Raw genomic sequence first — 24930 nt, forward strand, 5'->3', positions numbered from 1 at the left:
GCTGCCTCCTTGATGGTGTTTGCTGTTTTTGTTTGGGTCCCTAAGTCATATCTGACTTTCTTGCGACCCAGTGGACTGTAGCCCACCAGGCTCCTCTGTCCATGGAATTTCACAGGCAAGAATACTGAAATGGATTGCCATTTCCTTCTTCAGGGGATCTTCCTGATCCAGGTATCAAACTGCATCTCCTGAATTGCAGGCGGATTCTTTACCACCGAGCCACCTGGGAATCGTCGCCTTGGTGTACATACCTCTATTAGGGAATTCATCTTTTTTCCTTGCCCTATTAGAATCTAAGCTGGGACTGTGTCTTAGTCTTCTGCTTTAAAATAATCATTAATTCATTGTCATCAAGTTAACAAATGGGTGAAAGAATGAAATAAGGCCTTTTAACTATTTCCTATGATACTACTCACTGTTTCTCCAACTAGTCTACATTTATGGGAAAAGACTATGTCTTTTAGACTTTCCATTGCTACAATCCTGAACACAATGACTGATCCTCACCCAATCCCTTTTGACCTTATCAAAAACAAAAACCCTGAATTTCCTAGTGAACTGACTCTCCCACTCTCTAAGCAAGCGGTCTCCTCTTTCCTCTCATCAGTACTCCCATTCTCATTCCCAATTAAAGACTTTACTTCTTTTTAAATTTTATTGAAGTATAGCTGATTTGGGCTTCCCTAGTAGCTCAGCTGGTAAAGAATCCACCTGCAAGGCAGGAGTCCCTGGTTTGATCCCTGGGTCAGGATGATCCCCTGGAGGAGGGCATGGCAACACACTCCAGTATTCTTGCCTGGCAAATCCCCATGGACAGAGGACCTGGCGTGCTACAGCTCATGGGGTCACAAAGAGTCAGACACGACTGAGCGACTAAGCACCACACAGCACGTAGCTGATTTACACCATTGTGCTAATTTCTGTTATACAGTAAAGTGATTCAGTTATTCATATTCTTTTTCAAGGTTTTTCAATATTGAATATGGTTCCCTGTGCTATGCAGAAGGACCTTGCTATTTATCCATTCTATATATGATAGTTTTGCATCTGCTATTCTCAAATTCACAACCCTTCCCTCTCCCACCTCCTCTTCCCTTTGGCAACCACAAAACTGTTCTAAGACTTTGCTTCTTACTTCACTGACAAGTAGAAGCAGTCAGGGTTTCTGGCAGGGTAGTTGACCAGAAACTGCAAAACCTGCCTCCTAAATAATATCTAAAAACTCTCGATAAAGTACTTTTTAAAGCCCTTTACAAATAATCGGTGAAATTGGCAGGAAAATTAGGGAAGTGAGGTAAGGAAAGAAATAAGAAGGGACAGAAATGAAGCAACATTGCACACGGACCTTTGGCTTCACCGCTCGGAAGGGACTGCAGATAAAGCCTATGGCGGCCCCCACATGGGAGCAGGTGGGAGTCTTGTCTGCAGAAATCCAAGACATGGGCTATTCTCAACCCAGCAGCCAGAGTGATCATTTTAAGTTCAGTTCAGTTCAGTCTCCCAGTCGTGTCCGACTCTTTGTGACCCCGTGAATCGCAGCACGCCAGGCCTCCCTGTCCATCACCAACTCCTGGAGTTCACTCAGACTCACGGCCATCGAATCAGTGATGCCATCCAGCCATCTCATCCTCTGTCATCCCCTTCTCCTCCTGCCTCCAAATCCCTCCCAGCATCAGTCTTTTCCAGTGAGTCAATTCTTCGCATGAGGTGCCCAAAGTACTGGAGTTTCCGCTTTAGCATCATTCCTTCCAAAGAAATCCCAGGGCTGATCTCCTTCAGAATGGACTGGTTGGATCTCCTTGCAGTCCAAGGGACTCTCAAGAGTCTTCTCCAACACCACAGTTCAAAAGCATCAATTCTTCGGTGCTCAGCCTTCTTCACAGTCCAACTCTCACATCCATACATGACCACAGGAAAAACCATAGCCTTGACTAGACGGACCTTTGTTGGCAAAGGATCATTTTAAAGCGCCATTCAACTGCTCACAATCCTCCCGTGACTTCTTATTTCCTTGAGAGCAGAATCCCAGGCTCTTCAAGGCTCTGCATGACCCAAGGCTCTTCCTCCCTCCTGAATTCCCTCTTGCTTCTCTTCCTCTCTCTCTCTTCCTCCACTCCAGCCACACTGGCTGTCTTCCTCTTCCTTATGCTATTGATATTCCAGGTATAAATAGCCACACTATTTTCTACATCAGATACTTAACACTTTCTGTTTCCCTAGACTTCATGTGACCTCTCTGTCACTTCATTCAACCCAGTGCTTAAAATAACATCCCCAGAAAGGCCTTCCCTGATCGCATGACAAAGAAAGGACCCCACATCCTTAATTCTCCATCCCCTTACCCAGATTTATCTTGCATAACAGCACTATCATTGCCTGAAATTACACTACAATTTTTTGTATTATTTACTACCTATCTTCCCCATTCAGGGACTTCACACAGTAAAAGTTTACTCTCTGCTCAGATGTAAGTCCTCATTGGTGTTCCTAGTCAGATGGCCCAACCAGCAAGCAGGCGCCTTCAATCTAGGGGTTCTGCTGTTCCCTAGGACCTCAGAGTCCTCCACTGGATCCCTTGCATCTGATCAGAAAAGGAGAAACTAAGGAAAGCAGAGAGTATTATTCAGAAGGCTTTCAGGGTCAGGTCTGGAACTCACTTTTACCCACATTTCTTTCATCAGAACTCACATGGCCATATCTAACTTTGAGGAAACCTGGGAAAGCAGTCTACCTGATTCCAGAGGGACAAGGAGGTGGGGTTTGGTGAATACATAGCATAGCGGGCATGTAACCAGCAGGCAAGGCATAGCTTATGTACAAAGGATGAGAAACTTAACCCTTGAATAGTGTTCTAGGGGAAGGGAATAGCAGATACAAAGGCAAAGAGGTGTGAAAAGATAACAGCACATTTTAGGAATGTCAGGTTATAGATACGGCTGTATCCATTGTGATTGTACAATGTGAAATAAAAAGGTATAAGGCTGAGAAAATAGGCAGAATCTAGACCATGGAGGACCCTGTATGCCATGACAAAGAGTTCAGACTCACCCTAAAGGTGACAGGGAGCCATTGAAGGATATTAGAGGCAAGGGCTGGAGAATAATATGATCAAATGTGTGTTATTGAAAAATCATTCCAATGGTTGTATGGAAGATGAATTTGGGATAGAGAGAAAGGAGACAAAATAATTTTATGGGAAGCTGTTGCAGAAGTATAAGAAGAGATATTGAGGAAAGATGGCAGTTGTATAGTGCTTATTAAATTATATATTTTTCTGGGAAGTCTCATGAGCAGGTTTATTGTCTTTGATGAGCTAAAAGCTCCTGGAGTTTAGAAAACCAACTAATAGAGGTTAGAAAAGTCACATTTTCATTAAATTTCTAATTGTATTTTTAATGCTTATTGTTAAAAATTAGATAAAGTTATTTTCAATCAATTCTAAGAGATTGCTTGGGGGTAGGGGGTAGGAAGTAAAAGGTATGAGTGAACTTTTGCTTACCTTGAGATGGTGTGTAAGAGGGCAAAAAAACTGATAAACATCTCTTCCCAACACCCATTGTGGCAATATGATTCTAAACAAAGAACAGATGGAAAGGATAACTTGTCCATTATAAAATGTATTCAACTCTGCCAGATAAATTAATTTCACACTTCAATTAACTTAAGTTTTAGGTGTTTCTGTAACCACAACTACTACCATTTTTACATTTTATCTTTATAATTACAAACTTTTCCCTGAACCATTACTGATCCACAATATTAATTCTCATTTTGGGGCAGGGGGGAGAGGAGCCATGTTTTATAATTTTTAAAAAAATTTTTCTGGCTTTATTGAGGTATAATTGACAAAAATTATATATATTTAAGGTATACAATGTGATAGTTTGGCATATGTATTCATAATTACCAAAATTAAATTAATTAACATATTTACCACTTCACAAAGTACCATTTTTATTTATTTGTTTATTTGCTATGGTGAGAATACTTAAGATCTACTCCATTAGCAAATTCCAAGTACAAAATACGGTATTATTAACTGGTCACTATGCTGTACATTTGGAGAAGGCAATGACACCCCACTCCAGTACTCTTGCCTGGAAAATCCCATGGAAGGAGGAGCCTGGTAGGCTGCAGTCCATGGGGTCGCTAAGAGTCGGACACGACTGAGCGACTTCACTTTCACTTTTCACTTTCATGCCCTGGAGAAGGAAATGGCAACCCACTCCGGTGTTCTTGCCTGGAGAATCCCAGGGATGGGGGAGCCTGGTGGGCTGCCGTCTATGGGGTCGCACAGAGTCGGACACAACTGAAGTGACTTAGCAGTAGCAGTATGCTGTACATTATGTCCTCAGGATTTATTCCTTTTATAAGTGAAAGTCTGTACCCTTTGATCAACATTTCCTCATTTTTCCCACCCTCCAGTCCCTGGTAACCACTATTCTACTATGGTTCTATGAGTTTGATTTTTTTAGATTCTGTATATAAGTAAAATCATACAGTATTTGTCTTTCTCTGTCTGACTTACTTAACATGATGTCTTCTGGGGATTCTTAGATGGCTTGGTGGTAAAGAATCTGCCTGCCAATGCAGGCAACACAAGAGATGCAGTTTCGATCCCTGGGTGAGGAAGATCCCCTGGAAGAGGAAATGAAAACCCACTTCAGTATTCTTGCCAGAAATGACTAAGTGACTGAGCAGGAGTACAAAGTCTTCTAGGTTTATCCGTGTTGTCACAAATGGTAGGATTTCTTTCCTTTTTATGGCTGAATAACATTCCAGTATGTATATATACCATATTATCTTATTCGTTTGTGAACAGACACTTAGGTTGCAGGTTGTTTCAAATTGTGGCTATTGTGAATAATGTTATAATGAGCAAGGGAGTCCAATATCTCTGATCCTGGTTTGAATTCCTTTGGATATATACCCAATAGTGGGATTGCTAGGCCATATGTTTATTCTATTTTTCATTTATTCTTAAAAATCTCCATGCTGTTTCCTATAGTGGCTGAACCAATTTACATTCTCATCAACAGTCTAGAAGACTTCTTTTTTTCCATACTGTCAGCTACACATCTCTCTTGTCTTTTTGAGAATAGCCATCCTAACAAGTGTCAGGTAATATCTCCTTGTGGATTTGATTTGCATTTATCTAATCATTAGTGATGTTGAGCACCTTTCCATATATCTGTTTGGAAAATCTTTGGGAAAATGTCTATTCATATCATTTGCCCACTTTTAAATCAGTTCATTTGGGTTTTGCTATTGTAAAAGACCTGTACACTGAAAATTATAAGACATTGATGAAACAAATTGAAGAGGACACAAAGAAATGGAAAGACATTCCATATTCATGGATTGGAAGGATAAATATTGTTAAAATATCTGTACTACCCAAAGAGATCCAGAGATTTAGGTGATCTCTATCAAAACTCCAACAGCATTTTTCTCTAAAAAAGGGGGGGAAATCCTAAAATTCATATGAAACAACAAAAGACCCCAAATTGCCAAAGCAAACTTGAGAAAAAAAGAGGCATCACACCTCTTGATTTCAAATTATATTACACAACTACAATAACCAAAAAAAAACATGGTAGTGGAATAAAAATAGACTCACAGATCAGTGGAACAGGAAAGGAAAAAAAAAAAAGTACAGCATCAATCTAAAGGATTTCCCAGGTGCTGCTAGTGATAAAGAATCCGCTTGCCAATGCAGGAGACACAAGAGATGCGGCTTCCATTCCTAGGTCAGATAGATCCCCTGGAGGAGAGCATGGCAACCCACTCCAGTATTCTTGCCTGGAAAATTCCATTGGCAGAAGAGCCTGGTGGGCTACCGTTCCATGGGGCTGCAAAGAGTCAGACAACTGAGTGAGCAACTGAGCACACCAATCCGAAAGGCTTCTGCATGCAAAGAAAACAATCAGCCAAGTGAAAAGGCAACTTATGAAATAGGAGAAATATTTGCAAACCAATGTCTAAAAGAGGGTTAATATCCAAAGTAGTTCCTACTTAGAATTATTAGATGTGCAATGTAGACACTTTAATGCCATTGAAAGAAAAAGAGGAAAACCAGTGTGTTTTTTTTCCTACTCTGAAAAAAAAAAAAATATATATATATATATATATATATATATAAAGGTTCTAGGAAGAAGAAGACAAATTAAAGCATCAGTAATACTTTTTAAAAGAAGCCTTCATAAATCTAAAATCATTTTGTATGATAATACCTATTATATTGAAATGGTAGAATTATGGGTGAGTGACTTATTTTTCTCTATCAAACTCTGTGTAAGTACATTACTTGTATACTTTTTTAAAAAATGAATAAAGATAGATTCACTTTGACAAGTTAATTTGCTCATAAAATTATCAGGAATTCCTGAGTTCAAATCTCGACCACTTATGTGACATTGAGCAAGTTAATATCATTATTATTAGTATTATTAATTATCATTACCATTAGTATTATTAGATAGTTTTCAATATGTATTATGTGCCAGTCATTCTGTTAAGCACTTCATATACATTACCTCATGTTAGTGAGTCTTCCAAAATATACTTCTTTACCTTTTAAAAAACTGATGGTAACTCCTACTTTGTAGGACAATTATGAAGACTAGATGAGATTATATATGAAAAGCATGTGCTAAACTGTATAACATTAGGCACGTGTTGGTTTGCACCTCTGTACATTCTGATTATAAAGAACATTCAGATAATAAACACAAATTTACCAGTGCTTTGCTTTTAAAAAGAACAAAGGTAGGATTGTCCTATCCCTGAACTTTAAAGAATCGACCTCTTTTAACCTTAACTAGTTTCTGAGAAGCAGGCACTATGTAAAGAACTGAAATGAACATTATTATTTTGGTCTTCGGGCTTCATATTTTCCATAGTTTAAAAGATGCTGGAAGCACTTACTGCCTGAAAAGTGCTAGACGGGAGAGCAGGAGAAGGGGGGAATTCCCAGTGCCTGATAAAAGAACATTGGAATCAAGTTCTGAGCTCTCCCTTCATCAGTCACTGCTGTTTCTGGTGCTTTGCTTTCATGCTCTTTGCAAACTGACAAAAATAACTGTGTCGTCACAGTAAGACAAGTTTCTCTCCCTTTTCTTTGCTAGTATAACTTATAAAATATCCAAGTTATTTTTCAGATTGCAGTAAATGATGGTAAGAAGGAAGGTTTCCTGTGTCCAAAAGATGTCTTACCGCGTGGTACTAGAAAGACTGGCTTAGCAGAACACTGGACTGTATCTCTAGTTCAAATCTGGGGCTATGTTCTGTGTTGTATACCCTCAAAACAAAGAACTTTTGCTCACACAATGCTCAAGACAGAAACTAAGAACTACACCTCTGCCATCCTCTTCTGTCAACAAACTTCATGTCTCACTTAAACTTCTACAGCAGCTTCTAACTCTTCCTGTCTTCTTTCATCCCTGATTGAATATCTCTCCCTCTTGGTGCTTAATTTTTCTCTCCCATTTTTACTCTGTTCTGGGATAATTCCCTCAATTCCACCTCCTAGATCTATGCTAATATGGTAACCACCAGCTGCAGGTGCTGGAAACATGACTGGTCCTGAATGAGATGTGCTGTAAATATAACACACACACCAGGCACTCAAACATTTTGAAAAGAAACAAGAATGCAAATATTATGTAAATAATTTTTGATATCAATTACATTTGAAATGATAATATTTTGAGTTAAATAAAACATATCATTAAAGTTAATTGCACCTATTTTTCACTTTCATAAGATGGCTACTGGAAAAATTTAAATTGTATATGTGGCTTGTGTTGTATTTCTACTGGCTAGACCTGTTCTTCACTGCAAATTCAGTTGTCAGCTATTGTATTCAACTTTTTTAAGGAGAGGTATGGGATATTTTCCAAATCAAGTTTTTAATTTCCTAAAACTCCTTTGTGATCTCTAATTGTCTCTTTTTTCATAGAAATTACTCTTATTTTGTAAGTCTAAGAGCTTCTCAAGTCTTTCTGAAGATAAACAGAATTTTATTAAATTCTCTATTTTTTTCCCCATTTTGAAGCTTCTCTTTCATGATGCTAGTTTCTCCTCCCATGGTTTTGATTCTTGGCTACCCATATCTAAAGTGAGTATCTGTACTAATCAGTTACTGATGATTGCATCCTGTTTCCTGAGCCCAAATGAAATGGCATTTCCCTTAGCAATGAACAAGGATATTGTAATGCCAGATGTGGGCAGAGACATGTGACCTGGCTGATTTCTCTTTAGGGCACATGAAGAACTTACCTTTTTGGTATAGAGACTCCTTTTGGTAATGGAGTACTGCCCTAAGCATCTCTCTGGCCCCCACGTTTACTTTGAAGCTCGTCAAAGTATATCATCCATTCTATTTACAGTTTTCAGCTTATCACAAGAAATAATTTTAACCTAAGAAATGGAAACTAAAACTTGTTACAGAACCATGTGGTAGCAGAGTCAATAGAAGGAAAAAGAGAGAGAAGAAAATACAAGATGTCAGCATGGAAAAGCTTTCAGACTTAACCAGGCAGTTAGAGCTACATCTTCTTCATAGCAGCACAAGCCTGGCCAGAACATAAGATAACGTTCAGATGAAGGACATCAGCTGTCCAGATATCTGTTGACGAATGTCTAAGCACTAAATCTATCCCAAAATGAGTTTGAGTTGTCTTGGAGTTCTCCTCATTAGATAACTTTGCATTGGGTAAATCAGAGAAGAAATTAAAGTATTTGAAATGTTGAAAACTGATGATTTATAAGGTCTAGCCTAAGGAAGTATTAAGAAATGTATCAGAAATGACACTGAACTGAAAATCTTGGCATAAAGTCCCAGCACTGCCAGTAACTGACCATACAACTTGGAAAAGTCTCTTTAACCTCTCTGGGCCTTAATTGTGACCAATTCAGAAATAGTTTGTCTTCCCCAGAGACAGACTGGCTGTGTACAATGCACTTCCTTTTGACTCAGGATCCTCATCTCTAACAGGACTCGGTAAAAGTTCTCGATAAAGGGCCAGATGGTAAATGCTTTAGGTTTTGCAAAGCCAAATACAGTTTCTGTAGCATTTTATTCTTCCATCTCACTTTTATTTACAGTGTTCTAAAAAATGTATGTATAGTGTTCTAAAAAATGTACAAAAAAGATCTTCACGACCAAAATAATCACGATCGTGTGATCACTCACCTAGAGCTAGACATCCTGGAATGGGAAGTTAAGTGGGCCTTAGAAAGCATCACTATGAACAAAGCTAGTGGAGGTGAGGGAATTCCAGTTGAGCAATTTCAAATCCTGGAAGATGACACTGTGAAAGTGCTGTACTCAATATGCCAGAAAATTTGGAAAACTCAGCAGTGGCCACAGGACTGGAAAAGGTCAGTTTTCATTCTAATCCCAAAGAAAGGCAATGCCAAAGAATGCTCAAACTACCGCACAATTTCACTCATCTCACACGCTAGTAAAGTAATGCTCAAAATTCTCCAAGCCAGGCTTCAGCAATACGTGAACTGTGAACTTCCAGATGTTCCAGCTGGTTTTAGAAAAGGCAGAGGAACCAGAGGTCAAATTGTCAACATCCGCTGGATCATGGGAAAAGTAAGAGAGTTCCAGAAAAACATCTATTTCTGCTTTATTGACTATGCCAAAGCCTTTGACTGTGTGGATCACAATAAACTGTGGAAAATTCTTCAAGAGATGGGAATACCAGACCACCTGACCTGCCTCTTGAGAAACCCATATGCAGGTGAGGAAGCAACAGTTAGAACTCGACATGGAACAACAGACTGGTTCCAAATAGGGAAAGGAGTATGTCAAGGCTGTATATTGTCACCCTGCTTATTTAACTTCTATGCAGAGTACATCATGAGAAACGCTGGGCTGGATGAAGCACAAGCTGGAATCAAGATTGCCAGGAGAAATATCAATAACCTCAGATATGCAGATGACACCACCCTTATGGCAGAAAGTGAAAAGGAACTTAAGAGCCTCACGATGAAGGTGAAAGAGGAGAGTGAAAAAGTTGGCTTAAAGCTCAACATTCAGAAAATGAAGATCATGGTATCTGGTCCCACCACTTCATGGGAAATAGATGGGGAAACAGTGGAAACAGTGTCAGACTTTATATTTTGGGCTCCAAAATCACTGCAGATGGTGACTGCAGCCATGAAATTAAAAGACGCTTACTCCTTGGAAGGAAAGTTATGACCAACCTAGATAGCATATTCAAAAGTAGGGACATTCCTTTGCCAACAAAGGTCCATCTAGTCAAGGCTATGGTTTTTCCAGTGGTCATGTATGGATGTGAGAGTTGGACTGTGAAGAAAGCTGAGCGCCGAAGAATTGATGCTTTTGAACTGTGGTGTTGGAGAAGACTCTTGAGAGTCCCTTGGACTGCAAGGAGATCCAACCAGTCCATTCTAAAGGAGATCAGTCCTGGGTGTTCTTTGGAAGGACTGATACTAAAGCTGAAACTCCAATACTTTGGCCACCTCATGCGAAGAGTTGACTCATTGGAAAAGACTCTGATGCTGGGAGGGATTATGGGCAGGAGGAAAAGGGAATGACAGAGGATGAGATGGCTGCATGGCATCACCAACTCAACGGACATGGGTTTGGGTGAACTCTGGGAGTTGGTGATGGACAGGAGGCCTGGTGTGCTGCAATTTGTGGGGTCGCAGAGTCAGACATGACTGAGCGACTGAACTGAACTGAAAAAATGTAAAAACCATTCTTAACTCATGGGCCCTACAAAAATAGGCCATAGGACATAGTTTGACTACCCCTGACTTTCAGAGATAGAGTACTACTGCATCGGCTTCTTGTGGTTATTGAAAAAGTAAAAGATGTAAAACTTTGGAATATGTGTAGTACACAGGAAGTATAAATATTAAATGGCATGGTTACTACTATAATTGTTATATCCCCAACATCTATCTTAGCATTGGGAACATATCACGATCTCAATAAATAATTATTAAATAAATAAATATGTAAAGGAAGGGCCTTGGACTTGATAATAATCTGTATTCTCTTCAAGCTCTGCAATTCTATAACCTCACATCTCAGGATGTATGTTGCTGCCAGGTATGCCATGTCTTGTCCCAGTGCTTAAAGGAAAGTCTGTTGAGAGTTGGAGGTGGTACTGAGTACAGCCAGCAAAAATAATTGACTTGTTTAAAAAGTGACGCAATCTGTAAGACTGAAATAAAAACCTGAAAGGCCAAAAGTTCGAGAAGCTGCTGCTGCTGTCGCTTTAGTCATGTCCGACTCTGTGCGACCCCATAGACGGCAGCCCACCAGGCTCCCCCGTCCCTGGGATTCTCCAGGCAAGAACACTGGAGTGGGTTGCCATTTCCTTCTCCAATGCATGAAAGTGAAAAGTGAAAGTGAAGTCACTCAGTCGTGTCCTACTCTTAGCGACCCCATGGACTGCAGCCCACCAGGCTTCTCCGCCCATGGGATTTTCCAGGCAAGAGTACTAAGAGTACTTAACAAATCATAATATGATTTTGTTATGTATGTTTTTGCAAAGTATATGTTGCCAACTTATTTTAAAATGCCCATGTTTTCCAGTTACATGAGCTATCCCTGGAGACTTTTGATATAATCTTATGAAAACTTTCATGAATTTACAATGACCTAGTTTTCATTCCCAAGTGACAGAAATTAAACATTGAAGATGATGAGGGGAGAAGAAATTAGATAAAAGTGGTAAAAGATACAAATTTCCAGTTATAAATATTTCTAGGGACATAATGTACAGGATGATTATAGCTATCAATGTATGATATATGTGAAAATTGTTAAGTAACTCCTAAGAGTTCTCATCACAAGAAAAAAAAATTTTGTGTCTACATAAGATGATGAATGTTTACTAAACTTTTTGTAGTAATTATTCACAATATATGTAATTTATGCTGTACAACCTAAATACAGTCACTGCTGTATGTCAATTATATCTCAGTAAAACTGGTGGCGGGGGGTACTGAAGGTGCCTTGAGCTTTCAGAAATACTTTCCTTTTCTTCATCAAAGGTTATACCAACAATATAAGATGACATAGATCAATTACCAAACTATTAAATGTCAGTTAACTTCTTTGAAAACTGAATATAAAATGAACCAACTAACATTGCCCTGTTATAACCCCACTGTGTATAAAAATTAGGTTTAATGACTTATGAAAAGATAATTTTCTAGTTATTGCTCTTTTACAGGTGATTAATAATCATATTATTGACTTTTTAAAAAGGAAAAGAAAAGAAAGACTGTCTTATTTCTAAGCCAGTGAGTCTCAAAATGCAGACTTCAAAGGAGCAACAACAATAGCACTAGAAATTTGTTAGAAATACAGATTGTCCTCCCTGCTCCAGACCAACCAAGTCAGAAATTCTGGGAATGGGGCCAGCAATTTGTGTGTTATTAATAACAAGCCCTCCAAGAAGGATCACATTTGAGAATCACCACTTTAAGCCATCCCCTTCCTCAATCCTCTTATTCTTATCACTTTAGTCCATTCAACTGCTCTAACAAAAATACCATAGACTGGGTGGTTTCAACAGCAGACATTTATTCCTCACAATTCTGGAAGCTGGGAAGTCCACAGTCAATGTTCTAGCAGATCTGGTGTCTGGGAACCCGCCTTCTGGTTCAGAGATGGCTGCCTTCTCACTGTGTCCACACATGGCGGAAAGAGGGCACGGGAGCTCTGGAGTCTCTTCTACAAGGGCACTAATCCATTCTTGAAGACTTTACTCTCCTGACCTAATCACCTTCCAAATTCCCACTTCCAAATACCATCACACTGGGGATTACTTCTCAGCATATGAATTTGAGGAAGGGGGCCAAATGTTCAGTCTTTGATTGTTGCTGTTCAGATGCTCAGTCGTGTCTGACTCTTTGCAGCCCTAAGAACTGCAGCACGCTAGACTTCCCTGTCCTTCACTACCTCCTGGAGTTTGCTCAAACTCATGTCCATTGAATCGATGATGTCATCCAACCATCTCATCCTCTGTCTCCAAATTCCAGATTTGGTGTCTCTGCTTAAATTAACATAATCTTTGTAGAACCAGAACAAGTCTCATTTTCATGTTCCCCTAACCCTTAGATCTTTTCTCCCGTCTCTGCTCCTCTTATCTGGTTCCTTTGCTTTCCTTATATTATTATGTTCTGGGCCAGACCGTCCCAGACCATGTTCAGCACATCATTTGTTGAAATCTTTAGCATTAACTCTACCACAATTTAAACTCCTAATCATGCTGTCTTGCACTATTAACTGAAATCATTTACTAAGATCTGCCTGGAGCTAGGTTCTGGGCTAGGCTCTGTGAGAGTTCACACAGAGGATCTATCCCCAAGAAAATAATCTAATGATGGATGAGAGAAAATTTACAACTAATAATAAAATATAGAAAGCATGCTTAAAGGGGCCACAGATAAAAGCATCAATTTCTGATAGTGTCTTGATCTTTAAACATCACTTATACACAAATGGGAGAATGCAATGGCAACCCACTCCAGTACTCTTGTCTGGAAAATCCCATGGACAGAGGAGCCTGGTAGGCTGCAGTCCATGGGGTCGCTAGGAGTTGGACACTACTGAGCGACTTCACTTTCAGTTTTCACTTTCACGCATTGGAGAAGGAAATGGCAACCCACTCCAGTGTTCTTGCCTGGAGAATCCCAGAGACAGGGGAGCCTGGTGGGCTGCCGTCTATGGGGTCGCACAGAGTCAGACACGACTGAAGTGACTTAGCAGTAGCAGTAGCAGTATACACAAATGACTTATTTACATCTTCGGCCTGGACTTCTCCAATTGCTCCAGTCTCATAAATACAACTCCCTACTCCAAATCTAGACCTAAATACCACTGAGAAACCTCTGTAGTAACATGTCCACAACTAAACTTCTAATCTTCCCCAAACCTACTCCCTTCCCTATCTTTCCTGCTACTGCTGCTGCTGCTGCTAAGTCGCTTCAGTCGTGTCCGACTCTGTGCGACCCCATAGACGGCAGCCAACCAGGCTCCCCTGTCTCTGGGATTCTCCAAGCAAGAACACTGGAGTGGGTTGCCATCTTTCCTATCTTTCTCTAATACTCCACATCTGAGTGTATTTTCCTACCTATCTACTTTCAAAACATTTGCAGAATTTAACTGGATCTCATCACTTCCACCATTACCACTAATGTCTTATCCTTTTGACAGTACTCTTACTTTCATCCCAGCCTATTTGAAGCCTTGCAGCCAAAACAAGCCTTTCAAAATTTAAGTCAGATAACATCACTTCTCTCCTCAAACCCTGTTAATGGCTTCTGATCACTCTCTGAGTAAAAGCCAAATCCTTAAATAGCTATAGGATATGCAGCCCATCCCCCCACCATCACGCATCTGCTCTCTTCACCTGTTAGACTCTTGTCATTCACACCTCTCCTGGCACGACCTTCCACTTGTCATTTCCTCCTCTGGAGCACCCTCCTGGCTTACTCCCCTACTTCCAGCAGGTCTCTGGTTGAAGATCATCTCCCCATTAGCCATTCTACTCAAAATTGACACCATTCTCACCCCAACACTGGACCTCTCTATACCCTTTTCGTATCTCCTTTTTCCCATGACATTTATCTCCATCTGATCCCAAAGAAAGGCAATGCCAAAGAATGCTCAAACTACCGCACAATTGCACTCATCTCACACGCTAGTAAAGTAATGCTCAAAATTCTCCAAGCCAGGCTTCAGCAATATGTGAACCATGAACTTCCTGATGTTCAAGCTGGTTTTAGAAAAGGCAGAGGAACCAGAGATCAAATTGCCAACATCTGCTGGATCATGGAAAAAGCAAGAGAGTTCCAGAAAAACATCTATTTCTGCTTTATTGACTATGCCAAAGCCTTTGACTGTATGGATCACAATAAACTGTGGAAAATTCTGAAAGAGATGGGAATACTAGACCACCTGATCTGCCTCTTGAGAAATCTGTATGCAGGTCAGGAAGCAACAGTTAGAACTGGACAGGGAACAACAGACTGGTTCCAAATAGGAAACCTGCTTATTTAACTTATATGCAGAGTACATAATGAGAAACGCTGGACTGGAAGAAACACAAGCTGGAATCAAGATTGCCGGGAGAAATATCAATAACCTCAGATATGCAGATGACACCACCCTTATGGCAGAAAGTGAAGAGGAACTAAAAAGCCTCTTGATGAAAATGAAAGTGGAGAGTGAAAAAGTTGGCTTAAAGCTCAACATTCAGAAAATGAAGATCATGGCATCCGGTCCCATCATTTCATGGCAAATAGATGGGGAAACAGTGGAAACAGTGTCAGACTTTATTTTGGGGGGCTCCAAAATCACTGCAGATGGTGATTGCAGCCATGAAATTAAAAGACAATTACTCCTTGGAAGGAAAGTTATGACCAACCTAGATAGCATATTCAAAAGCAGAGACATTACTTTACCAACAAAGGTTCGTCTAGTCCAGGCTATGGTTTTTCCTGTGGTCATGTATGGATGTGAGAGTTGGACTGTGAAGAAGGCTGAGCGCCAAAGAATTGGTGCTTTTGAACTGTGGTGTTGGAGAAGACTCTTGAGAGTCCCTTGGACTGCAAGGAGATCCAACTAGTCCATCCTGGGATTTCTTTGGAAGGAATGATGCTAAAGCTGAAACTCCAGTACTTTGGCCACCTCATGCGAAGAGTTGACTCATGGGAAAAGACTCTGATGCTGGGAGGGATTGGGGGCGGGAGGAGAAGGGGACGACAGAGGATGAGGTGGCTGGATGGTATCACTGACTCGATGGATGTGAGTCTGGGTGAACTTCGGGAGTTGGTGATGGACAGGGAGGCCTGGCGTGCTGCGATTCATGGGGTCGCAAAGAGTCAGACATGAATGAGCGACTGAACTGGACTGAACTGACCTGGCAGGCTACAGTCCATGGGGTGGCAAAGAGTCAGACACAACTGAGCATAACATAATATATATGTATTCATTTTTATATCCCCCACTAGATTATAACCATCATGAGAGCAGAGATTATTGTCTACACATAGTATATATTTGTTGACTAGATGAATAAATGAATGAATGAAATGTTACAGGAGCCCAAAGAAAGGGCAGAGTGCTTCCTAACAAAGGGATGAAGAAAAGTTAGGGTGGAGGCAGCAAGTGAATGGGTCCTTCAAAAACTGGTAGAATTTAAGCAATAAAAGATGATACAGAGAGGCTTATCTGTTTTTAATGAGTAAGTTCTGAGGATCTAATGTACAGCATGGAGACTATATTTAAACAATGCAATATTGTATACTTAAAATATTGTATACAGGAAATTTTTAAGTAGATCTACTTAACTCCTTATGGATCCTTACTTATGGAAGCTTCCCTTTGTACAAAATCTGGAAGATCCCATTATCCCTAAAAGTAGATAAAACATTGTACTATTATATTATAAAAATATATTAAAATTATATTCTTTCAATATTAGTCTTAATAATATTGCATTAATATTAATTATTCATTCAGTCAAAAATAGTTCTTGTGAAAATAGTTGTTCTTGTGGAAAAGTGACTGAGTGCATGGGGAAGAAGCAGTGACTGGAGACATTTGTGGAGGCTCTGGGCAGGACCTAGGGCGCCCACAAAGGCTTTCAGGTGAGCTGGTTGAAAACATGAAAACTCTGCCTTCCCTTTCTGGGTGGAGGTAGAGCTGGTGGTCTCTATCTGATGGAATTAGGGATGTTTCTTCTTCATAAGGTGATGGAAGAGAGATTTTGTTAGATGGCAAAAATGAAAAAAGCTTAGCAATAAAGAAGATGGGTGTGTACATGAGTCAGTGAGTGTGTGTACGTGTGTGTGTGTGCTTGTGGGTGTGCGTGGGTGGGTGGGTGTGTGAGCTATGGAAACAAAGAAAATGGAGAGGAGCTGCTTCCAGACAGGGTACAATGAGCACGACTCAGGGGATACGCAGTAATGAATAAATAACTATCAAGTGGATGAAGTTGCACCAACTTATTATAAGATACTCCCAAAGAGAAACTTTCCAAGCACTCACTCATGATTCTTTGATTCTCTAAATCTCAGCGTGTGATTTATCTCCCCCTTGAATGCTAAATGCTGCACCAGTTTTCTGTTCTCTGCAGAAAACGTGACATCCAAAACAGAATATGTATGCTAGAAGGAATCTTAAGAGTTGTTCATTCCAATCACTCTCATTCTCCAATAAGAGGCTGGGTTTCTGAGATGTATAGAGCATGTATAGAGCCAGTTCAAGGTCACAGAGCCAGTTAATATCAGATCCTGGACTGAGCCCAGAGCTCTGGCTCCATATCTGGGACTCCTTCTTCACTAGCTGACGAAGTTCCACTGCAGTGTTTGCTTTATTGAACAACAAAGCAAGTTGGGAGGCCAGTACTTAGAGGTATATCATCTGATATATCCTGCAGAACCTGGGTTCTGGCTTACACCTGACTTCCTACTGAAGGTCAGTGTTGGCTTAGCAGTTGTTCATTTCATTCAATCAGTAACTATTGAGCACTTACTATATGCCAGGCACTACTGATCCAACAATGAACTTGAAAGTCATGGTTCTGCCTTCACAGAGCTGCTAACGTTGGTGAGGTGGGAGAAAACAAAAACAAATAAAATTACCAAATACTGTAATAAGTGTTTGGTATAAGGTGGATAAGGAATCCACCTTAAATAGCATGGCGAGAGGAAGCTGCTGAGAAGATATGTCACCGAGATTGGGCCTGAAGTAGGGGAAGCAGTCAGGCGTTTGAAGTTTTTCAGAGGGAAATGAAAATTCCCTTGAGGCCGCAAAAAGCATGGCATGCCTGAGACCCCAGAGAAGACTGTGCGTCTGGGTCACAGTGAGGGAGGGAGAGAGTGCACTGAGAGGAGATCAGAGTGGAGCCAGGGCCAGGGCGCACTGGAGCTTGAATTTTATATCAAGTACATAGGAAGCCGCTGAAGGATCTTAAGAATGGGTGGGGGTGTGGGGGACATATTTTATTGACATATTAATGAGTTCTCAATACACATGAATCTGAGCAAACTGTGGGAGATAGTGAAGGACAGCGCAGCCTGGCATGCTGCAGTCCATTGGGTCACAGAGTCGGACATGACTTAGTGACTGAACAACAATAATTCTACTCACTTCAAAAGGGGAAAAGATTCAATCATCATAACTCTGTACAGTAGGTGCTATTAGGATCATCCTTTTATAACTGAAGCAACTGCAGCACAAAAAAAAAATAATAAATTGTCTGAGTTCCTGTAGTTTGTAAGCTGCAGAGCCAGAATTCAAACCCAAATCATACCATTCCTGAGTATCCACTCTTTTTTAACTTTTTATTTTATATTGGAGTACATCTAAAAAGAGATGATACAAATGAACTTCTTTATAAAACAGAAATAAACTTACACACTTAGAGAATGAACTTATGGTTACCATGGGGAAGGGATAGTTAGGGACCTTGGAATTAACATGTACTCATTGCCATATTTAAAATGGATAACCCACAAGAACCTACTGTATAACACAGGGGACTCTACTCAATATTATGTAATAACATAAATGGGAAAAGAATTTGAAAAAGAATAGATATATGTAATATATAACTGAATCACTTTGCCGTACACTCGAAACAATCGCATCTGAGTATTCCCTATTAACAACTACGTTTTCATGTTTCGTTGAATAATAATTTGGTGAGATGGGGAAGAGGGCAAGAAAAGAGGCAGAGATATTGGTTAGGGAGCTATTCCAGGATTCTAGGGGAGAGACTGTTGTTGTTGCTTAGTTGCTAAGTCATACCTGATTCTTTGGGACCCCATGGACTCTAGCCCACAAGGTTCCTCTGTCCATGGGATTTCCCAGGCAAGAATACTGAAGTGGGTTGCCATTTCCTTCTCCAGGGGATCTTCCTGACCCAGGGATCGAACCCTTGTCTCCTGCATTGGCAGGCAGGTTCTTTACTGCTGAACCACCAGGGAGGCCCATGGGGAGATATAACGATGCATGAGTCAGGATGGTGTCCCTGGAGGTGAATAGAAGCTGACGGATTTCAGATATACCTTGGTAAAAAATTGACAGGATTTGATGATGCAGTGGACACAAGGAGTGAGGAAAAGAGAGGAATCACAGATGGTTCTAAAAATTTCTAGCATAAGTCATAGCTTTGGGGCTGTATCACTTATTTAGACAAGGAACACTGGGAAAGCAGTGAAACAAGTTTCAGAGGTTAAAAGGCCAGGTTTTTTATTTAGCTATCTTAAGTTGGTAAATGAATGAGTCTAAAGTTCAGGGGGCTGGATATAAAAATGTAATCAGTCATCTACACAAAGATGATTTTTAAAGCCATGAGTATGGACAAGCCAACCTAGAGGAGAGCAGAGAGAAAAAACAAAAAGGGTCTGAGACTGACTCTGAGGAGAGTTTGATTAGAGATGGACCCATCAAAGGAATCTGAGATGCTTCAGACAATGAAACGGGGAAGCCATAACGTATGATAGTAGGGACTTCCCTGAGAGTCAAGTGGCTAAGACTCTGTTTCCAAGGCAGTGGGTGAAGGTTTGCTTCCTAGTTGGGGAACTAAGATCCCACATGCCATGAGGTGCAGCAAAAAAAAAAAAAAACTGTTTTGATTATGGTAACAGAAAACCCAAGACAGGAGAGAGTTTTATAAAAGAGGGAGTTGTTAATATGTCAAATGTTGCTGAGAAGTCAAATAACAGAGGTTAGATTACCAAACCTACTTCATGCCAGGGACTCCAGGAAGCTCTCATCAGTTAAAGAACTTCCCATCCAGTACCCACATATAGGAAAGTCTGCATTTTAAGCCTTCATTTTTTTGTTTTATTGCATTCAAAGTCGCATCAGGGAAATATCAAATTGAATCATTTCTATCCCCAAAAGGTAGTAAGTTTTGGATAATTTCTGGATACAGGAGATTTGATATGGAAGAGGAAAGAGAGATGTGCCAGGGGGAAAGACAGGGGACTGTCAAAGTTGGGGAGAGGAAAAGGCAAAAATGATGGGAGACATCAAATAGCACAAAATCTAGCCTGGGGCCTGCTCACTGCACTGAGTCACTTCTGTTTCAAAATGGTATTCTGGCTGACATTTGGTTTGATAAATGAGTGTAAAAATCTCCATAGTATATCCTCAGGGTATAAGCAGATGTTCTTTTTACATATGATACACCATTAATAATGAGGTTCTTTACCGTCTTTATATTGCCATCCTCCCTGACGATGCATTGAAAGTGTGAAAGTGTTAGTCGCTCAGTTGTGTCTGACTCTGTGACCCCATGGACTGTAGCCTACCAGGTTCCTCTGTCCATGGGATTATCCAGGCAAGAGTACTGGAGTGGGTAGCCATTCCCCTCTCCAGGGGACCTTCCTGATCTAGGGATTGAACCTAGGCCTCCTGCACTGCAGGGAGATTCTTTACCATTTGAGACGCATGACAATGTATATCGGACACAGTTAAGAACAAAACTCTTGTTAACATGTAAACCCCACAAGGTGCTACCATTTTACTAATGGAGATGTGGGGAATGAGAAAGACACACCCAGTGGCTTGTATCTTCAGACCAAACCACAACCCTCGGGAGTGTGCCTTTGCCAGAGCGGAAGGCTCCATTCCTAGTTGGGTGCTGGACGGACTTGGATTCTAGCCAGCATACAAGAGCCTAAACCCACTGGTTGTCTTTTGCCGTATACTCTTTTTTTTAATTTTTATTTTCTTTTTAGTTGGAGGATAATTACTTTACAATATTGTGTTGGTTTCTGCCATATATCAACATGAATCAGCCATCAGTCCCTTCCCTCTTGAACCTCCCTCCCACCTCCCCCTCCATCCCACCCCTCGAGGTTGTCACAGAGCACAGGCTTTGGGTTCTCTGTGTCTTTGAATGTTCACAGATCCTTAAGGAAGTCTAAGCTGGAAAACTGGTTCACTTTCAATGAAAGAAGTCTCCGACAACCTGATGAAGAATAGAAGTGCCGTTTATCAAGCTACGTAATTCTTTAGAAACCCTGCTTTACAGGGTCTTCAGAAGAACAAAACAAAGGAAGTCAGCATCCTCTCCACCCCTTGTAGTTAGAAAAACAGGATATCCTGTAACAAGTGTTGCTTAACAATAGAAAATTCTGCTCAGATGAATAAATAAATCATGAATGAACTAATGAATGACTGAAAGAAAAAGGCACATTATAAACTGATTTCCTATAGATCATTCCAGATGTTGTTCCAGGGGCTGTGATTCCTTCCAGACTCCAAACCGGGTATAAGATGGGTACAGATAGAAGAGGAAAGCAGGAAAAGCTACTAGGAGGAATAAACAAGGAGACCTTGGCCCCTGGGTAGTGGGGGCAACTGTCTTCTGGACGTTTGTCCTTGGGGAGTTTTTCAGGCAATCACAGCCAACTCTTCTCAAATCCCTTATCTGAGGATGAAACTTCCCTGACTGTGCAAAAATGAAGCAGCTGACAGCCTCCCTAAGGAGTCATTTTTGAAGAGCAAGCATTTCTCCTTGTTCAGGGCAACCCCCTTGAGAGAAGGTTAGTGTTCCTGGAGATACTCCAAATTGTCCAGAAAGACTCTGTCTAAACAAGGAGAAAAGCCAACCCGATTTCTTAAAAAAACAACACACACAAACAATAACCTAAATGCCCCTTTCACTAGAAGCCTAAAGGATTATAAAGAGTGGGTGGCCAAGATACATGGGGACAATCACATGAGGCTTCTCTGAGCAGCAGGACATGGATGGCAGAGCCAGAAGTGTGACTGGGCTCTCAGGTGACCGTGCCAGGCGGAAGTGTCCTCATGTTGCTTTTCTGTTTTTAATTCATCGGTGGCATTTCCTATTTAAGCTCTAGATTGCTCCACTAAGAGGCATTATAGATCCAGTTATTTGGTGGGTCTCTGTCGTGGCAGTGGTGCCTTGAGAAGATTCCATGACCAGGAGTGAGACTATCTTGTCCTATCCATGATTTTCTCCTGTTCTTTTCTCACCTATGAAGGCAAGACCCCTCTAGCATCCCTATCATATCCACTATGAAGAATGGATACATTACCTGGAATGATCATCTGTCCCAGTACCTTGAAGCAGTATGGATTAGAGAAAACAGCAAACAGATAAAATAAAACCGGCTTAGCGTCCTAACTCTACCATTCATTCACTGGGTAATTTCAGGTAAGTTCCTTACCATCTCAGAGCCTCAGTTTTCTGACCCATAAAATGGATCTGTGAGTCCATGCTACACAGGATTACCATGAGGATTACATATGACAACATGTACAAGGTCACCTCACCCTGTTGGCACTTGGTTAGCACTTAATCAACTCTGGCTCCATTCTGTCCCCAAACGATGCTCACTCCAACCAGAAACAACCCTACTTTTCCCACACAGGCTCCCAGAGTGTACATTATTTGCTTATTTACAGAATGCCTATCATGTCCTGCTCTCCACTCTCCATTGCACTAGAAGCTTCTTCAGGACGTGGGATGTGCAGTGTGGACTTTTATCGTTCCCCTACCACCTGGCACCCACCTTCACATGAAAAGCACTCTGTGAACGTTGAAGGAATAAATCTTTCTCTCTTATGAGAACAGATTGGTAGGAAACGTTCCTCAAGTCATCCGTATTTACAAGTCTTTACAAAGAGAAAGGATTCAAGAAACTCACTAAAACATTTGAAATGGGGGAAGGAAGTCACTAACATTTATTGAGTGCCTCCTTCATTCTAAGGTTTTCACTTTAAGAGTTTATTTATTTCTCACCTCAAACTTCCTTTAGCCCCAATTTACAAAAAGGAAATGGACTCAGAAATGCAAATAATTTGCTCAGGATTTCACAGATTATAATAGCATTTCAATTACCTTAATTGAAATGTTTCTATGCATAATTAAAAGTGATTGAGAAAGAAAAAATAGTTTGAGCCCAGAGCCCACAGCAATCACTAATTTTAACCAATCAATTATGCCAGACACTACCCACGAGTGAGAATAGTAACTGAGAACCTGGTAAAATCTTGATCAATTTATAAAAAACTATCCATTGTTTTCTTTCAAAAATATTTTAAGAAAACTAAACAAGCAACTTCCTGGAACCCACAAGCTCTCTTTTGAAATAAAGTTCAAAATCCCATAGTTACCTTTTGTCTCATTCCAATATGCAAGGCCCTTCACCCTGTCGAGAGACACTTGTCCAGAGAGATGTTATTTTAAAGTGAGAACTTTTGCTTCCTCGACAGTCTTGTTCTAGAATCCAGTACAGTCTGTCCAGCAGATATCCCTGGATCTTTAATGTTCAAACAAACAGGGGGCTTAGGATCATCTCCCCCATCTCTGGAGAAAGGGCCCAGAGAATCACAGAACCAAAGCAATCCTACTATCTTTCTTCAGCGCAGTATTTTCGTGCCCATGTGTCTGCATTTCAAATCTCTGATTTATGAAAGAGGGGAAACTATTTATATTCTATTTGTCTTTAGCATTTTTTCTTCCTCTTAAACAGAGGCAAACACATATTCGCTATGACATGAGACAACAGTGGGTAGCTGGGGTTCAGGAAAGGGTGAGGGCTAGCATGCAGGGGTGAAGAAAAGGAGGAGCACAGCATCTAGGAGGCAACACCCGAGATTAGTCTGAAACACGAATCTAGAATCCATAAACCTAAGGACTGAGGTTTCCTCAGATTATGTAGTCATGATGTCTAGATACTTCACACAAAGTCTGGTGGTTAATATAGAAGCTACCCAGCTTTTACAGCACTTCTTTTTCGTACTTTTTCTCTCCTGGGACCTGACTGGTAGCCTGGTCTCCAGATCGTCATGGCCCTGCAATCTTGGCCTGCTTTATTGGGACCACCAGACCTCTCTCTCCTTCTCTTTTCCTTCTGATGACTATTCTACATCATCTTTCCTCATGTTTCTCTCTCATGCCTGGGGGTTTGGGTTGTTCCTGCTTCACTTAATTGTTCGATTCTATCTGCAGCCACGTAAAAGTCACCCTACATCTTCATACTTTCATGGTTCTGTAGGCATATTTGAATTTCAAACAAATATGTGAGTTTATAAACACAGTATTGTACATACTGGTTCCTAGTCTGTGGGAAATATGTCCATAATATCAATTGTGTTTTTAGAAGCATTGGTCATATTGCTATAGATCACCTCTAAATTTACCCCTGGCAGGTTTTTAGGGATCAGAAATTCTCCCATGAGAAAGTCCAAAATAGAAAGATAGTCCTAGCTTGGTACATTCATAGAGGTAAACCAAGCTTATCAAAGCCAGATCATGACACTTCCATTTGTATTGCTGAATGAGTTTATAACTGCACAGTGGGAGCCATTGATTCAAAAAGAGTGTAAGTTAATTGAAGGCTAATAAATCCATAACAGGATCTTAAAGAATCTCAGAAGCAAAAAATAATAGAGAGAAAGGGAGACTCAGAAGCATCTAGAAAGGTAAAATGAGAAAGTTCAATGGCCAAGGGCAATTTCTGTGAATTCACATGAACTATCCCTCAATGCTACTAGAAAAATAGCATCCTCTTTGTACTGGAGGCACAAACCCAAACTTTGGAGGAAGGGTGATGGGAGGAAAAGATGGCAATAACAAGAATTTCCTGGAGTGTGGTTGAATTTCAGAAAAGACAGGGGCTCTTGGGAACACCCTTGACTAGAGTTATCTTAACATTCTGCCCCAGTTCTAGGGAAATTTTTTTGTGCTGGGTTTAAAAAGAGGGGATTAGGACAGAGGCCAGCTTCAAAGGAGCCCAACAGCATTGTGGTACCTGCAGGGGAAGGAGTCTCCCCGGACTAGAGAAACGTCATTAGTCACTAGGGTGAGGTGCATTAATTGTGGTGGCTGTGGGTGGCAGCCAGGTCAACTTCCTGGGCACAAGTACTAGCCATCTCAATCA

At 40.7% G+C, this 24930-nt stretch overlaps 1 long non-coding RNA gene across 1 annotated transcript; it reads right to left on the minus strand.

The window, feature by feature from the left end:
• Positions 1 to 3368: 3368 nt before the first annotated feature.
• On the minus strand, positions 3369 to 23332 carry LOC132344994 (uncharacterized). The gene is made up of 3 exons (XR_009494092.1): positions 23162 to 23332; positions 4529 to 4638; positions 3369 to 3572 (listed from the first exon to the last, which is right to left on the minus strand). It is a non-coding gene; the product is annotated as an uncharacterized lncRNA (long non-coding RNA).
• Positions 23333 to 24930: the final 1598 nt, after the last annotated feature.

The sequence above is a fragment of the Bos taurus genome, chromosome 3, assembly GCF_002263795.3.
Source record: "Bos taurus isolate L1 Dominette 01449 registration number 42190680 breed Hereford chromosome 3, ARS-UCD2.0, whole genome shotgun sequence".
In the NCBI taxonomy this organism is placed as follows: Eukaryota; Metazoa; Chordata; class Mammalia; order Artiodactyla; family Bovidae; genus Bos; species Bos taurus.